The 15,453-nt window shown below is 35.9% G+C and overlaps 1 long non-coding RNA gene across 1 annotated transcript; it reads left to right on the plus strand.

The window, feature by feature from the left end:
* Nucleotides 1-261: 261 nt before the first annotated feature.
* LOC136829712 (uncharacterized) lies at nucleotides 262-9,946 on the plus strand. The gene is made up of 3 exons (XR_010850451.1): nucleotides 262-1,471; nucleotides 1,863-1,955; nucleotides 7,622-9,946. It is a non-coding gene; the product is annotated as an uncharacterized lncRNA (long non-coding RNA).
* Nucleotides 9,947-15,453: the final 5,507 nt, after the last annotated feature.

The raw sequence follows: 15,453 nt of genomic DNA on the forward strand, positions 1-15,453 counted from the left end.
GACACGATGTTGATAGTTTAAAATGATGAGTCATGGGACCAAGTAAATTGAAGACTAACCATAACAAACCTCCAAGATGTGGGAAAGGAAGGAGGAGTTAGAGGATAGACTAAGAAGTGAAAAGGTCAGCAAAATTGACCTGATTTGTCCTTGCCAAAAGTGGGAGTTAAGATTGAACCATTAAGAGTAAAGTAGACGTCCTCAAGGAGGCGGAGTTTTATTCAACATAGGTCCAGAGTTCATTCTGATCAATTTTTAGCCAGAGTTACTTGAAAACCAAATTGGGTAGGATTGTGTCACTCGCTCCTCTCTTAACATCAAGAAATTTCAAAGTCCAGGGTGGCTGGCCGTGTGAAATAGTTTTGTAATAAAACTTATGAAAAACCGTGCCCGGTGAATACTTACCCCCTCCTGAAAAATAGAAAAATATTAATGGACAATTTCAACCTAACTTACCGAGTCCCCTGCGTTACTATCAAGTGAAGTCTACAGACACGGTCATTCATATGTGGTGCAACGCAAAACAAAGAAAAACTAAACCGCATAACATAAAATTTGGTGGCAGTTTCGGAGGATTTCGCCCAGCGCACATTTGAAAAACATTAAAGTTCACGGCCCTAGAGAAATTTACAGAGAGTGAGCAGTGACGGCGCTGAAACTAACTCTCAATTTAACAGCGCAAATAATCTCAAGACGGTCTTCAGCACTAGAAACACCAATACAACATCAACACTGTAGCAGAAGGGAAACGAAGCAGAACGAAATATTCCAAGAAGCAGTGAATCTTTTTGCGTCGATCGGAATGAAAAATTGACAGCGGTAAATCTCTGCCTAGTTTGAAACTTCCGAACATTCGCATAAGATCAACCAGAAATTCAGTTTAATAATTATATATGACCATAATAAGAACAATAGTAATAATCACGGCATAGATCAGCGGTGATTTTTATAAGAAAACGAAATTTACGAAAGAAAGAATCAGCAACTCGCCCTATACTACGCCGATCGCAGAAGCGGAGAAGACGAAAACAAACAGTGTTGGCGGACGTATGAAAGTCGCTTATATCTACGTCAGTTCAGTGAACTTTTCTATCGTGTACGGACTTAAATACACGAAATTCCAAAAATTTTTGGTCGCTAAAAGGGAGACTTAGCGAAAAGTAGCGGTAGCAGAGCAGTGACGACGACGGCGACGAATGAGAGCGGAAGACGGCGACGAAAGAGAGTGAAGAATTCGAACGGCGATAAAGTTTAGAAGTCAACGCGTTGATAACCGCCTCCGGAGAAAGGAAGTAACGTCTTCAATCAACAGTTTGGAAGGGATTCCAAATTTTTCTTCGCCAAATTCAGCAAGTACGGACTGGAAGTCGGCCGAGCTGTGCCGAATTGTCGCTGGATGCTAACGACAAATTGCGCTCAAGTGCAATCAGCGCGATCTTCAAGTGCAAGGCGACACGAAGCTAATTGAATAGTAAACATTCATTCCTAGTATCGGGGAATTATCAAGAGAATTTTTTCTCTGTGAATAATTAATTTTTTTTTGTGTGAGTGAAATTTTTATATAATTATTTTTTCCTGCAGTGCGCAAATAATTTTTTTAACATAAATAATTTAAGTAAATTATTTTTCTTTTGAATAATATTCTGAATAATATTTCCTTATTGTTGTACGAAGGAAATAATTTTTTCTCATATTTAGTAATTTTTTTTTTACGAAATAGAAATTTTCGTTCACCTGGTGATAGAGACAATTCTGTTTAAATTATTCTATCATAATAATTCTTTTGTTAAACACTTGGCGCAGCATTTTGCAGTGGAACCCAAACAATTGTATACGTAGATACTAATATCAGACTTTTTCAGATTGTGAGAGAGTCCTATGAAGGAATGAGTTAGGAAAAATTTGAATTTTTTTGTATAGAGGGATACAGTCAACTCAGCAAACATGCAATTGAAGTAAGTACCTGATTCTCAAATTTTTTTTTTTCAATTTTTCATTCTTGGAATCATTGAATATTTTATGAATTAATATGAATAACACTTTGGACGAAGTTATCTCCCGACTGCAACAGACAAGAAGCGAAGACCAGACTCCATATAACCTAAGACCTGTACCTGAACGACTTTCTAGACCAATTGATCCTAGTAATACTAGACCCAGACGTTCTCGTAGTCAAGGTCCCCCATTTAGTTTACCGAGTGCGCCTAACCCTTCAGTTGTAACCACTAACCCAATAACTTCCATTGTACCTAGAAATCCTAACATGGCGCAAGCCGCCGTAATAACCCAAGCCACTAGATTTTGTGGAACGGTAGACCCAAGTAATGTAGATAAAAGTAGATTAGAAGAATATGGTGTAAATCGATGGATAGCAGACACAGAAAGCAGAATTTCAGCTGCTGGTATCACAGATGAGAGAAAGAAAATAGATGAAGCACTCTTGTATGTTAGTATGGAACATGGTGATGCACATACAGTTCTTCATTCAGTACTTTTTAGGAATATTACTCTGTTTAACGAATTTAAGAAACAGTGCTTACAATTTTGGCAACCAGAAGCACAGAAAGATCCATGGTATAACATAGGAACTTTCCATCATCAGAAATATGAGGGTAATCACTTAGTTTTAGCCACTAGAGTAGAAGAAGCTATAGATAGAGTGACGACAGATATGAAAGCTGTAGGAATTGTTGTTGGAAGGAAGGATGAATTTGATGATGATGAAACAGATTTAGCTAGTATATCCAAGGTACTTAGATATATGTCATTAGGACCAATCTACGATGCTTTGGGTAAGGAAGAAAGAGTAGCCTTAAAGAAGTACTGTGATAGGAAGCCAAATGATGGAATTGTACAAACTTTGATGTACATAGAAAGGAAAGTAAAACAGAATTCATCAAGTAGTAGTGCAGATTTTACGGGAACCGTAGCTAGTGGAAACCCAAGAAATAATAGCAATCAGTCCAATAGAAACCAATCAGGGCAAGCTAGGTCTAGGTATCAGGGAAATAGAAATTCGTTTGATAGAAATGGTGGGAACAACAATAGGAGATTTAATCAATCAAATAGAAACAATCAAGGTAGGCCGCCAAATAGAGGTAACAATGGGAATACCACTGGAACTAATGGAAATAACAGTGGAAATAACAGGACTCCTGGACAGAGGGGAGCTAGTCAAGGCCAAAATTCAGGGAATAATAGGCCACAGTTCAATAGGCAGAGACAAAGTTGTGGAAATTGTGGTTATACCAACCATACAACACAGAATTGTAGAAGAAACAAATGGTGTCTGAATTGCAATAAGACAGGACATTTAATCCAAAACTGTTGGTACAACAAACAGGGAAATTCTCAGGGGTCTCAAAATAACCAAAGTACTCAGCCTAATAATCCAAAATACCTCCCCAGTAACCCAAATCAAGGGGATTCTCAGTGACAATCACAGAGAGTGCAGCAGAAAGGTCCATCCTTACAGAAAGAAATAGTGACAGTGAATAAGGATGTGTCCCCAACAGACATTACTCGAAGTAATGAAATAGTGTTTTCTGTAAAGAATTTTAATACGTGTCAGGAAGAGTTGCCTATCATACAAGTACACTTAGAAGGTGTACTGAGTTCCATATTGTTGGATACAGGCAGTACTGTAAGTATCATAGATAAAGGCACTTTAACAAAACATATAGGTTGTGAGCTTTCCCAAATGAGAGAATCCTATAGGACCATAAAGGGGATCGCTGGAAAGCAAATAAGGGCTATAGGCAATGTCAATTTAGAGATAGAAATTCTAAATAAGAAATACAGGGAAGAGTTTGTGGTGTTGGAAGAGAAATATTTTCCAGCTCAAGCTCTATTTTCCTTCCAGGCTATGAAAAGATGTGGAATTGCACTAGATTGTAGCAATGGAAGAATCACTATCAAGGAAATTGATAGAGGAAATGTTTGCTCTCTTGAAGAAGAGGAACAGTTTCAGATAAACTTGATCACTTTACCTGAGACAGCCTCATCTGAAGAAGTAGACATCCAACAGATAGAAATAGAATTTAATGCTAACCTGGGTAGGACAGTGAGTAGAAATTCAATGATAGAAGAAATAGGAGAAGATAGACAAACTACTTTTAAAAGCCTAGAAGCCACTCAGGAGGAATTCTCAGATAGCAGGTATGAACCTGATAACTCAAGTGCACGACAAGTAGATACCTCCGAAGAACTTAGTTCTTTTTCCCAACCTGACGATCCTGACACGCTAATAGATTGTAGTCACTTAATAATAAGAGAAGATACTGAAGAGAAGTATCTCAATGAGGTGTTGCTGTTAGGCAACCTGAAAATGACAGAGATAGGTTCTGTGATACCACAAGATGAAAGTTCAGATGATACTGATGTCTGTTACACTGCCGATGCACAGAATGCAGAAGAGATCTGCTTAGTTAGTACTGCCGATGATAATCTTGTAAAACTCAAATTAAACAATAGCGTTATACTGCATCCACAAGGTCTGACAAAGGTTTGTCTTAGAATTGTAACAGATAAAAACCTAGGTGATACAGATGTGTTATTAGTTAATGAAGACTTACCAGACTTTGTGAAAATGGACAATTCCTAGTAAGACTTAATGGTGGAAATTGTACGACTTATGTGTATAATTATTCTGACAAGAGACTAGAATTGCATGCCGGCATAGAATTCTGTAAGGGAATTGTGATTACTAACCCTTTACTAACCCTAAGTGAAAAAGCATTTGTCTCTGTAGCTGACACAAGAGTTAAATTAGAAGGGGAAGTAAATAATACAGATTTTCCTCATTGTAGGGACAGGTTAATACAGATATTAGAGAAATATAGGAGTGTTGTAGCAGTAACAGGAGATAAGTTAGGAAGGACAGATGTCCTGCAGCACAAAATAGTCATAGAAGATGGTGCTAGACCTTTTATATACCTAACTACAAACTTCCAATAAGTCAAAGACCCATTGTAGACGAGATGGTTGAAGAGATGAAGGAAGATGGAGTTGTAATACCTTCTAAGTCACCTTATAATTCACCTTTACTGCTAGTTCCAAAGAAAGACGGTACATGGAGGATGGTAATTGATTACCGTAAATTGAATTCCCACACCATCCCTGATCGAATGCCAATGCCAGTCATTAATGACATGTTAGCTCAATTAGGAGGTGCCAAGGTTTTTCTAGCCTCGATTTACTGAGTGGATATTGGCAAGTTCCTCTCGATGAAGAATCCAAGCATCTCACGGCATTCAGTACTCATAAAGAACATTTGCAATTTGAGGTAATGCCGTTTGGTCTTACTTCAGCTCCTTTAACGTTTGTACGTTTAATGCTGCAAATCTTGGGAGATGTTGAAGACGTATCGGTTTATCTTGATGATGTAATAATTGCTAGTAAGGATGTAGAGAGTCATTTCAAGACAATAGAATTAGTATTAGATAGGCTCAGAAAGGCCGGTTTAAAGGTAAAAAATTAAGAAATGTCAGTTTCTGAAGAAATCTCTAGAATATCTAGGACATGTTATCAGTGAACATGGTTTGAAAATGCAAGAAGGAAAGATTAAGGCTATTGTAGATTATCCAGCCCCAAGAAATTTGAAGGCACTAAGAAGATTCCTAGGTATGGTAGGGTATTATCGACCTTTCATAAAGGGATTTGCTACCATAGCAAAACCATTAACTGAGTTAACTAGGAAAGATGCTAACTATGAGTGGAAAGATGAACAGGAAGCAGCGTTCAAAACACTAAAGGATATGTTGATAACAGATCCTATCCTAGTTTATCCAGACTTCGAGAAGGAATTCTACTTAGCCTGTGATGCTTCAAGTACAGGACTAGGTGCCGTCTTGATGCAAAAGGATAAAACAAGGATGAGGACTGTATACTATGCCAGTAGAGTTTTGAATGCAGCTGAAAGAAATTACAGTACAACAGAAAGGGAATGTTTGGCATTAGTCTGGGGATTACAGAAATTTAGACACATTTTGCTAGGACATAAAATTAATGTTCTTACAGATCATAAACCCATTTGTGATCTTTTCAAGAAAAGGGCTTTACCAATAATATGAAGTTCAATAGATGGTTCGTTAGCGTATTAGAATTTGCCCCAGAAGTTTAGATACATACCTGGTAGATATAACACATTAGCTGACGCCTTATCTAGATCACAAGAAGAGAACGAGAAACAAATTACCACTCATAATTTCGCCTTCAGTTGTCAAATCACAGACTTAGATTTAGACAAAGTTCGTCAAGAACAACAAAAGGATTCTAGAATAAAGGAAGTAATTGGTAACCTCTTGCAAGGTGAGAAAAATTCAGAGTTTCAATTGATAGATGGGTTATTGTACAAGACTTCAGACGAACCAAATGCTTGTTCACGTTTGTACATTCCTAATACACTAATACAAGACGTTTTAGAACTAACCCATTCATACAAGTTATCAGGACATCCTGGAATTAAGAAAACATGTAGAACAATCACTAGAAACTATTTTTGGCCTCGATGTAGTGAAGATGCTACTCGATTTGTTCAGAATTGTACCCTATGTAATATACATAAGGGAATGTCAACGTCAAGGCTCCTCTGGAAATGTATCCTTCAGAATTAAATCCTTTTCAAGTAGTCACAATGGATTTCTTAGGTCCATTCCCGAACACCATCAGAGGAAATAAACAGATTTTAGTTTTCATTGACTATTTGACCAGATACGTAGAAATTGTTCCAACTAGAAACAGAGAAGCATCAACGGTGGCAGAAGCCTTTAAGTCTAGAATTATAACCAGACATTCATGTCCTCAAGTTTTGCTCTCAGACAATGCTGCTGAATTTACTAGTGACATTCTAACAAAATTGTGTGACTTTTATGAAATACAGAAATGTCAAATAACAGCATATAAGCCAAGCTCAAATGGAGCAGTAGAAAGAACAAATCGCAAGATAAAGGATGTTCTGAAAACATTGGTAACCCCTAGCACTGAAGACTGGGACTTGACTCTCGAAGACATACAATTTACTCTAAACAACACAGTAAATGAATCAATAGGAGAAACTCCTCATTTCCTATTGTATGGCTACCAAAAGAGAATGCCAAATTCACTTTTGGATGATGCTGCACCACCCAGACGTACGTACAACTACGAGGACTATATTGCTTGGAAGACAAGACGTACGTATGAGACCGTTAAAGTCACCAGGGCTAGATTAAAGGAGTTACATAAAAATCTAGTAAGTATTACAATAACAGATCCACCATACCCTCGTTAAAGGTAGGACAACAAGTTTATGTACTCAATCATGTTCTTGAAGGACCTAATATTAAAGTATCACCAAAATTTCGAGGTCCATATAGAGTTTTAGAAGTTTTGAAGTTGAATAAATTCAAGTTAATGCATGAAATTACCTTGAAAGAATCCATTGTACATTGGAACCACATTAAAGTAGTTCATTCAGAACCTTGGTCGTCTACCCAGTTAAAAGATTTGTCCAATAAAGATAAGATAGATAATAAAATAGAATCTTCAATGACCCCAAGGTATAATTTGAGAAGAAGGTAATGGCAAGTGCAATGGTAAACAAATGTAGTTGATAAGATTTTTACTGATAACATTATTTCAGCAAATGGATTGTATGGTGGTTGGCAGTGAGTCAAATTGTGAACTCACTCGTACAACTAAGGAAGGGAGCCATCATCAAGGAGCATGGCAAGGTTAAGATGATACAGGACCTAGCCATTGTTAAGATCCAGACGGACTCCATTATCGATCAGAGAGAGCAGTTAGTCCAGCTGAGCAATCAGATACAGGCAGGATTACAAAGTGTCCAAGATAGAAATTTGTACGACATGCTCTCCAAGTTGCAGAGGGACATCGATAGTGTTATGCCAAGGAAAGTAGTAAAGCGATCACTCATACCCTTTATAGGCGTCGCTTTACACAATCTCTTTGGAGTGGCGACCGATGGTAATGTTGAAAGGCTAAAGGAAAGAGTGGCACAACTTGAAAATTGGGCTTCTGAGCAGGGTACTGTCTATAATAAAGTAATAGGAAATGTCAATCAAAATCAGAAAATGATCACAGTGCTGAAAGAATTTGTGAATAGTGCCCTCCATAATGTTTCATCAGAAATTGCTAAAATCCATCAAACAGAAATGATGGAGCAACTGCTCATAGAAACAAGTAATTTCCTTCTGGAATACAAGGAATTACTCAATGCAATCATGATGGCAGGTAAAACCTGCTGTCGCCTTTTCTGATAACCCCTAGTGAAATTGAAGCCATTATTCAGAAATGTGTTGTGAACAATCACTTGAAGCCACTAGTAGAAAATATAGTGGACTATTATGGCCTGATAACAGTGAAAGTGGTAGCCAATCAAATCATACTAGTGATCCCTTTCAACAATCCAGACGTCAACTCATTGATGTCAGTCTATCCATTCCCAATGGTAGTAGATAATAAGTCCATTGTACTAGAAGGAACAGTTCGACACTTTGCCTTGCAGCATGATTCTTTCCTAGTGACTGAAATTCCTGAACATAAATTCAGGGAATGTGTCATGCTTAATGATGGTGTATATGTTTGTAACATTGTGAATTTCTATGAACCATTGAGTGCTCTTCATTGCCTAGATGATCTTGTAAACAACAAGAATGGTAAGAACCATTGTAAATATATACCGTTTACAGAAACTTTCAAGGCTCAAATCATTGATGATGAAATTTTTGTGTTCTCAGCAAACAGATTGAATGCTAAGATTGACTGTAAGTCAAACAAAACAGAAGTAGTTTTCATTAACGTACACTCATTTTCATCTGCTTGTGAACTGGTCATTTTACATAATTTGTATTACAAACCAACAGTCTTCACGACGTACAGTTTGAATTTCAGTAAAAGTGTACATCAGTTTGCAGTTATTAACGAATTTCAACTTTCAGAACTGGAATTGGAGACATTCACAAAGCTAGAAGAGGTTCATACTTTCTTTCATATATATAAGACCGAGATTTCTCCTATTATGTCATTCATAAATGTCATTCTTTTGGTACTGTTTGCTTTCATTTCTTTTATAATTGTCAGGAAATTGATACTGAATAAGCTTACCATAATCAAGGACATGATGGACAGAATCCTTCCTAGAGAGTGATAGCGTTTACCATTGACTTGCACTTGAACATTTGATGATTGATTTTTTATTTTACAATTTATGATTGATAACCAGAGAGTAATAGGCATTTGATATATTTACTTTGCCATAATTTTCTGCATTTAGTTTGAGTATTTGATATTCAAATTCATGCTTATATTGTTTGTAATTTAGCACTATGATGCATTATAATATTTCTTGCATTTATTGCTTGTTAATAGAAATCATTGACATTGAAGTAATTGACTATAGTCAAGTTGAGTTGGTTATCTACTTGCATTGTAGTCAATGCAGGTAGGTGACCGAGTGATGTTATGCAGTGAATAAGTATGAGATTCACTGATCGGGATTATGAAAGAGAGAGAGAGAGAGACACGATGTTGATAGTTTAAAATGATGAGTCATGGGACCAAGTAAATTGAAGACTAACCATAACAAACCTCCAAGATGTGGGAAAGGAAGGAGGAGTTAGAGGATAGACTAAGAAGTGAAAAGGTCAGCAAAATTGACCTGATTTGTCCTTGCCAAAAGTGGGAGTTAAGATTGAACCATTAAGAGTAAAGTAGACGTCCTCAAGGAGGCGGAGTTTTATTCAACATAGGTCCAGAGTTCATTCTGATCAATTTTTAGCCAGAGTTACTTGAAAACCAAATTGGGTAGGATTGTGTCACTCGCTCCTCTCTTAACATCAAGAAATTTCTAAGTCCAGGGTGGCTGGCCGTGTGAAATAGTTTTGTAATAAAACTTATGAAAAACCGTGCCCGGTGAATACTTACCCCCTCCTGAAAAATAGAAAAATATTAATGGACAATTTCAACCTAACTTACCGAGTCCCCTGCGTTACTATCAAGTGAAGTCTACAGACACGGTCATTCATAGGTGGTGCAACGCAAAACAAAGAAAAACTAAACCGCATAACACACAGTTCTGCTACACAATATGCCTTACAACAAATGTTTAATATGAGCTTTCATCAGTTTCTTTCTTCAGCCTTTTGAGAATAATCATTCTGACCATTTTCATTACAACGCTCTGTAGTTACCACATTCAGTCAGGCCACATACTGTTATACCTTAGCTATGGCTACCAATTCCCAATCAACATGCTTTGTTTCCCTATTGCATATTTTCCAAGGCTTCTGGTAAAATCAGTCCCATGCTTTCCTTCTCTTAAGATTCTTGATTACCTACTACACTTCGGAACCCGTGATTTCATTTACTGGTACATTCACGAGTACTCATCTTCTGGTATGTCAATTATATTGACCCCTTACATCTCGTATGTCCTCAAAAAATGTTCCGCTCAGCGTTGTCTTCTACTGAGGTGATTGTGACCCTTCCCTCATTTTGACCGATATTTTCCTCTATCTCTTTTCAGCCGTGGATATTTCGTTAATCGTTCTGGGGGGATACAATAACACCAAAGGCATTCTTTGACAGCATTATCAGCCTAATTTCTCAAACTTTCCCTTTTATATCTTCCTCTTGCTCGTTTAATTTCATTATCTAGGGTTGAGAACTAAGCACGTCCTGCTTTGCTTTCTTCATTTCTTCCCTGAAATTTTGCTTTATGAACCTTTTGCCTCTTTCTGTTCTTTCTTGTCACGAAGTTTCTGACCAGGTACCTCGCATCCCAAACTTTTTTCCAGCAAGGTGAAATGCATCCAGTACAGCAAAAATCAAAAAGACAGACCACTCTTAATACATCGCATAGGGAACACAATGAGCATCACATTACAGGAATCACCAAAACAAAGTCTGCTTGCTTCTATTTCAGCTCACAATGAACGTGACAGTTTTGCGACCAAAATTATTCTCATATTTTCTCCCTTTACGCAGAACCTCGGAAAAACAGATTGACGGAAAACCAGGCATTACTCACATGGCAAATATGTGATTTTTCGTTTTGCAGGTTAAAAAACTAATATATTCATCTTCTCCTCTTATTTTATTTCCAATAATAAGTATATTTCCAATAATAAGTATATTAAGTCGAAATAATTAATGAGCGGGATTATGTGATGGATTCCTGTACTAACTAAATATTTCGTCGAGTCCTAAAAACTTGTTGGAGTTATTTCAAACCTTACAACAAAAATGAAAAATGAAATAAATATGTATAAGCATGGTTCCGGGGCTGTGAACCATGCTATATGCATATTTATTTGTAGAAGCAATCTTTCAACACCAGACCTTTTACAAGTATTTTTATTGGTTATGAATATCGCCTAAATGAAATAACTGGTTGTACCAGAGGTGTTAAAAATCTAGAAGATGCTTTCCAGAAATTTAACGATTTAGAGAAAAATAATGATAAACGATTTACCATCAAAGTTTTTGGAATGTTTTTATTCTCTGTGAAATGCAAACAACTTAGAGGCAGAACAGGTCGTGCAGAGTAATGTCTTACTTGAATTTATAATATGGGTTAAAGTGGAGGCAAATTATTGTGAGCTTCAGAGTATATCAGGCACTGCGACAAATTCACCGACCTCAAGAGTTGCTAGGTAGCCTAATATATACACTACGCTCCAGTATGGAAGGTTTTGAACATTACTTCAGAAATGTTTTCCCAGCTTTATATACACAGTTCATCTGATTGAAGGTGCGTCCACATTGTAATAAAACAAGTCAATCACATGTCAGCAACTTATCAGGCACAAATTGCAAACAAGCTGAATACGAGGCAATGATTTATTGGTATTTCTAACCATTACTTCAAACGATTATGCAACGTTGGGAAAAAGTCCTTCATTTCCGGTCGTTGACTTGCTTTCAACCTGTCTGTGATATACGTGTAATATGTTGTCGACATGTTTATGACAAGTTTTACTGCAGTGTGGACTCACCCTGATATTCCTTGCACAGGGTTGCTCTAATTTTTTATTGAAAAAGTAAAATACCCTCCTATTAATTATATTTTATAAACCAAAAATATTGTACAACATCAACTTCAGGTAGTGCCCCTTTCGTTTGACTTCCAACTAAGAACCACCACCCATCATTACCTCTGGGTTAACTGGATGGGCAACAGGAAATTGAAAATGGTCATAACGACCAGAATAGAAGGTCAGACTTTCAATCATGTCTTATCAGTTAAATTGGGAAATAATCCTTATCACAGAAAATGCAGAATCAAGTAGAGATGATGTGGCAAATGGTGTTGGGGTTGAGTTGATACTTGACAAGAATGTCTTTTGGCACAATGCTGAGTGATTAGTAGTGACCCTAAAAACAATTCTCTTTTCAGGAATCATCATTGGTGAATTCTCACTCGTATGAAAATGTTTCATGACGTTTGTTACTTCAGGCGACAGAGATGTTCCAGATATTTCACTCTCGATAGTTGTTTTAAGTCAGAAATCTCTTATTCACAACCCAACTCAATTCTCTCCCTTACTCCCCCATCTCTCTCTCTCTCTCTCTCTCTCTCTCTCTCTCTCTCTCTCTCTCTCTCTCTCTCTCTCTCTCTCTCTTTCTCTCTCTCTCTCTCTCTTTGTGTGTGATTTGAATTTATTCCACCAATGACTTTTACACTCGAAACGGTAAATGTAGACGGGTTGTCATGCTCATAAAACAGAATATGACATACGCATGCACAAGCTATTTTTGTATACTAAAGTTTCGCTAAATTTCTTTTTATATACATTTGATGCTCACATCTTGCGGAGTTTGGATTCAGCAAATTTTTGTACCTGATCTTACCTAATAGGTTTTTACGAGTGGCTATACATATAGTCATAATAAAGTGTATCCTCGTTTACTTCAAATTAAAAGAAATGGCAAAACGTAATCAAAATACAGCCTAAAAAGATGACTTCATCTAATATTGATTCCTGATCCACGTAATTACCTATCTTTAGATCAACACTGAATTAAGTAAGACCGAAAAAAGTTGTTACCAAACTCTCGCCCTAACTTAGAATGAGAGTATCATTAGCAGAAGATTAACCTGAAAGAAACAATACACCGCTTTAGAGACGTCACGGAAAATGTTACATAGTGTTTTAATGAAGCAATTATCTAGATACCGAGTTCCACTGACAAAAGTTGTTGTAGCTATTTATAAGGAATCAGAACGATGATTAGTATTTTACCGTTCAACTAATTTGTTTTAAGAAAGTAATGAGTGCGAACCTTTGTCGAAAAGAATCATCATGTAAAAATGGAAATTTGGCATAAAAAGCCAATTTTAATACTTCTGTTTTTAGAAAGAAGACTTTTACTGGTTTAGGATCCAATTACTATAGTTCTTGTTTTTATGACTTTAAACTGAACTCTATTTTTACTCTCCTCCACAGGGCTTTTTTATTACATCAGAACTGGCAATCCTTCCATCAAGAAATTGGTTTCCTTTCTGCATATTTTGTGAATAATTGCTTCCCACAGAACTTGTTTTTTAAAAAGCTCCGCATGTTTCTTAACAAACAATTCATGAATATCGCCAAACCTTGTACAGTACCAAAATTAGCTTTTTATGCCAAATTTCCATTTTTACATGATGATTCTTTTCGACAAAGGTTCGCACAAACTGTTCATAAACATTATGGTGCCATTAATCTAAAATTAATTCCTAAAAATCCACTAATGATTGGTTCCTTTTTCAGATACAAAGATCGATTAAACCCTCTTTTGACCTCTAACGTGGCATATAAGTATACTTGCCCTAAGTGTAACTCTGGGACATATGTCGGATCCACGAGGAGGTTACTGAGGTCAGAATCGACTCTCATCGGGGATTAAGTTTTCGGACTGGCTGTAGGCTCTCCAATCCCGAGCATTCAAGCATAAGAAACCATTCGAAAATTTGTAAAACATATATTGATAGAAACGATTTCTGTATCATAGGCCAAACAACTAATGTATGCGAACTGCCTATCCTGGAATCATTATTTATTAAACAACTAGTTCCCCAGTTAAATACCCAGACCTCCTCCACTCAGCTGTACCTGAGTTAACTTTTCTTATGCATTCTGTCTTCTGCCTTCTTGGTATAAGGTTGGTTAGCGGTCTTTGATTTTGCTTCTATGTCTTTTTTTCGTTTTTATCTTGTATTTTAACTGTGAAGTATTTTATGGATTTTATTGATTTTAAGAGCAATTTTTTAAGTAATTTTATTCATTATTTAACAGATTCCTGATGATGTAATAAAGCTTTTTATTACGAAACATTGGAAATAAAGAATTATGTAGAGATGAATACGTTTCCATGGTCCACCTTATAATAATATATATATATATATATATATATATATATATATATATATATATATATATATATATATATATATATATATATATATATATATATATATACCAAATATATTAAATTGACTAATTTTTAAAACTGCCTATACATGTATATATACATACATACATACATACACACACACACACACACACACACATATATATATATATATATATATATATATATATATATATATATATATATATATATATATATATATAAAGCCTTGTATTTTTGTCGAAAATAAAATACAGAAACGTGATAAAACAGTAAACAAATATTTCTTTACTTATTAGTTCACAATTCTTGTTATTATTGGCAGATGCTTTTTATTTCTACAGTTTATATAATTTCAGAGAAACAGTTTCATCTAAACATAAATAAATGAACGCGCAGTGAGTTTAATATTACGATAATACAGAGGATTTTTAATTGCAGATAAATATAATTATTAATAACAGAACATCCTGGCAGAAGCTTTCCTGAAGTCACGTTTCAACTGCAATATACCACTGAATGCTACAGCATGACTTTTAATTAGAGCATCAAATATTGAATGCATTAATCATGTCCTGATCAGTAAAATCCCACCCTCATCGGAAGAGAAAGCTTAAAACTATCAGGTAATCCGAGAATGTTTTTTCAAAGACACATTTTATAGGATATGATCCACTTCCAATGCTTTGATTGCACGGTAGACAAAGAGAGTCTGGAATTCGTCATTACTCATATTACCATTCGGCCATGTCGTATGGCTTAGGGTTTCGTGAATTATTATTATTATTATTATTATTATTATTATTATTATTATTATTATTATTATTATTATTATTATTATTATTATTATTATTATTATCGCCCTTTCCATTATTCACTCACTGCTGTATTCAGAGCAAATTACAGCTTATTTATCGTTTAAAATGCACAAAATTCAGCCCGTTCCAATTCCTTTTGTCTGATGTAATCTATTTCCTTTTTCTAAAGGTAAAACGAAAACTATAACTTAATCAGTATCTCGATACCAGCAAAGGGGAGAGGATTTATAGCGAAGAGAAA

This window comes from Macrobrachium rosenbergii, chromosome 45 (assembly GCF_040412425.1).
Source record: "Macrobrachium rosenbergii isolate ZJJX-2024 chromosome 45, ASM4041242v1, whole genome shotgun sequence".
In the NCBI taxonomy this organism is placed as follows: Eukaryota; Metazoa; Arthropoda; class Malacostraca; order Decapoda; family Palaemonidae; genus Macrobrachium; species Macrobrachium rosenbergii.